Source organism: Ixodes scapularis, unplaced genomic scaffold, assembly GCF_016920785.2.
Source record: "Ixodes scapularis isolate PalLabHiFi unplaced genomic scaffold, ASM1692078v2 PGA_scaffold8__174_contigs__length_109621045, whole genome shotgun sequence".
Taxonomy (NCBI): Eukaryota; Metazoa; Arthropoda; class Arachnida; order Ixodida; family Ixodidae; genus Ixodes; species Ixodes scapularis.
Genome location: NW_024609883.1, coordinates 77,001,775 through 77,004,794, shown reverse-complemented (window position 1 = coordinate 77,004,794; position 3,020 = coordinate 77,001,775).

Genomic DNA, 3,020 nt, shown 5'->3' with positions numbered 1-3,020 from the left:
AATGTGTTAAAACAACACACAACGAACAAATTCTCTGCCTCAGATTGTGCCAGTGGCCACAGCCTCCACAGCGAAATGTCTTGCCGACGGGTTCGTGTACCGTGCGGCTAACTCGTCGAGTCCGTATTCTGGAGCTCGCTCCTGAGTCACCAGGAACAGGGTATTTCGTGTGTCCTATCGCAACCTCATGTTAATCACTTTCCCCATCACGACGATAGTATCTCTTTAAGCCAGCGATAAGAACCGGGCCAGACTCCTCGTTTTTATCACGCGAAGTAAGCCTATATAGAAGTAAGACACGACGCTCGCGTCTTCACCTCGTTCAGTTCCTCTCACCTCGGAGCAAGCGATGCGTGAAAACCACTAGCGTTGCTCAGAGGGTGAGTTTTTTTCAGGACTGGGTGAGAACGGTGTAAACCTAGTAAATGTGTAGCGCAAGCGAAGGGATCCAAAGCACGTGGCAGGATGGCCATACTATACCCGTGCTCCGCAACGGCCGCGTACACTATGTGCAAAAGGATGTAAGCGTCAGCGTCCCGTTCCGTCCACGTGCATATGGGCTCTAGGGACTCATCCGTCCTCGGAGTGGGCAGCAGCTAAGCGAGCAAGCCCGCTTGGACTGTTCGCGCCTCAAGCTACAAGCCCTCCTATATGTCTTCCGCCTCATCTCCGGCCAGGTCATGACGCGACATAACTTCTAAAAAGTCTTACTGTCATGCCATGGCCCGCCAGTGTGAAGTCGAAAAAGAATCCTATTAATTGCCTCCGTAGGTTTCTATGAACCACCCTCTAAGGAGAGTCGTCTCTCTGCCCTTCGTAAATTCTTAGGATGCCGCGAAGCAACAAGCACTCTTGGCCTAGCAGATACGAATCGTAGAGCTCATTAACTCGCCTGCCAGCGTTCCCGGTGTCAACTGCTATCCCCACAATTTTCCGACGCCCGCTGACAAAATCAACCGCCGGCGTTCCCAGTGTCAACTGCTGTTTCCGCAATTTTTCAGACACCCGCTGATAATCTCGTCCGCCTGCGTTCCCAGTGTCAAATGCTGTTCCAGCAATTCTTCCGACACCGCTGACAATCTCGTCCGCCAGTGTTGTCAGTGTGAACTGCTTTGCCCTCAATCTTTCCGACACACGCTGGCAAAAACCCGTCTGCGCCCCGGGACTTGTCAGGTGCTTACTTATTCACCACATCACCCCAAGCCTAAATCTTAAATCTGCTCTCTCGTCTTAAATCCTAAATACTAAATCCTAATAAAAACAAATCCTAAATCTGCAACGAGTACAGGCTTTTTCCCCTCCTGCCAGTCGTTATCCAGGCTTCCAATGAGCATGCGGTGCCTCTGCTCTTCCTCCGAAGACGACTTATTTACATTCAACGTTACTAGAGCCACTCAGTTGGGAAACTGCCATAGAGACTGCTCTGAAAAAGTGGCCCCAATCTGTCCACCAGAACCGAGCTAATGGCGAACACAACGCCGCCATTTCTCCCGCAGTGGCCACTCGAGGAACTGCACGTTACTTCTATTTTGGCTTTAATCGGCCATTTTGGCGTCGAAACAGATACAGCGGAACAGGTTACAGGGGTGCCACCCCCGTCTCCCCAGCAGACGCGCCGCGAATTACTACCGAAGTTAAAATGCACCTAGGTCGAGACGCGCTACCTGAAAGGACCGCTGAGGCATGGTTGTATAAAAACAACAAAACCTTGGAAACTAAAGATTATAAAAACATCACGCGTTCTTCATTTTGTAGTAAACTCCAATAAATTTCATGCAAAAAAAGTCTTTTCCGTTTGTTCTTACGCAAAAACATGATTTCTAAAAGCTCAAGGTGACCACAGTACAGACAAACGATAAAGAGTGGCGCTGTTGTCGTATTTAGCTCGGTCTCGATGAACGCCAGCGGCTCAGGTTTCGACGGCGAGTTTCTCAACTGAGTATTTTAGTAACAATGCTTACATCTAACCCGGACGTCCCGTAAAACCCCCGGTTGCATCACCTCCTCCCAACCGCTGTTCAGGGGCTCTATGTTGCGCTTTTTGGACTCCCAAGCGAACAGGGAGAGGGAAGTGACGTCAACAATGCTCTTTAGATGTTGATTGCTGGAGTCGCTGATGACGAATTTTGCGATGTCGTCACGGCGTCAGAACGTGAGTTTCCGGGATGCAAGGTGTTGCTAAGGTGCATTCATTAACCCCCTAGGTCACTTCCTTCTCCCTAGTTGCCGCGGGAGTCCAAAGAACGCAACATAGGGCACTTGGGGTGCTCGAGAGAGCGCGTCCGCAACCTCGTGTTTGGAGTCCTTTTGGAATACTCGACACAACCAGACATTTGCCGAGCTCTGCTGTGAGGCAAGTGGCCAAAATTCTAGCAAACTTTTTCTCAACGGGCATCGTTAACGTTAGTGAAGAACGCACTCAACGAGTGCGGGACATATTTAGGAGAAATCAGCTGAACAAACCAACCATACAAATTAGAAGAGAACGTGAGAGACGCATTCAACTAGCGGTTGAATGCGTCTCTCACGTTCTTCCCTCATTTTTATGGTTGGTTTGTTCAGCTGGTTTCTCCTAAATATGTGTTACCAACGTGCTCACCCTATTGAAAATTCCATCAAGATACGTAATTTGGGACACTGACTGCCAGTCAGCAGCCTTGGTGGAACGTGATGGACTATCAGACGTCATCTGATGGTCCATCACATGACGTCTGACTGCCACTGCCAAGGTAATGTCATGAACACGGGCAGCATTTATATAAGAGTAAAGCTATATGCACTCATAAATATCGCCAAATGCCTCGATAAAACAAAATGGTCGAGAAAAAAAAAAAGAAAACAAAATGCATGACCATCGCGGATCGAACCCGCGACCACTTGCATATAAATCGGACACCTTAACCCCTATGCTATGCCATCGCTTTGGGAACGCGATTTGACCATTCCTTTTATACGAGATGCTTCGGCTGCAAACGCAGTTACGTCTTCAGCATGCTTGGGAGAAGAGCGTGTTGGTTTAA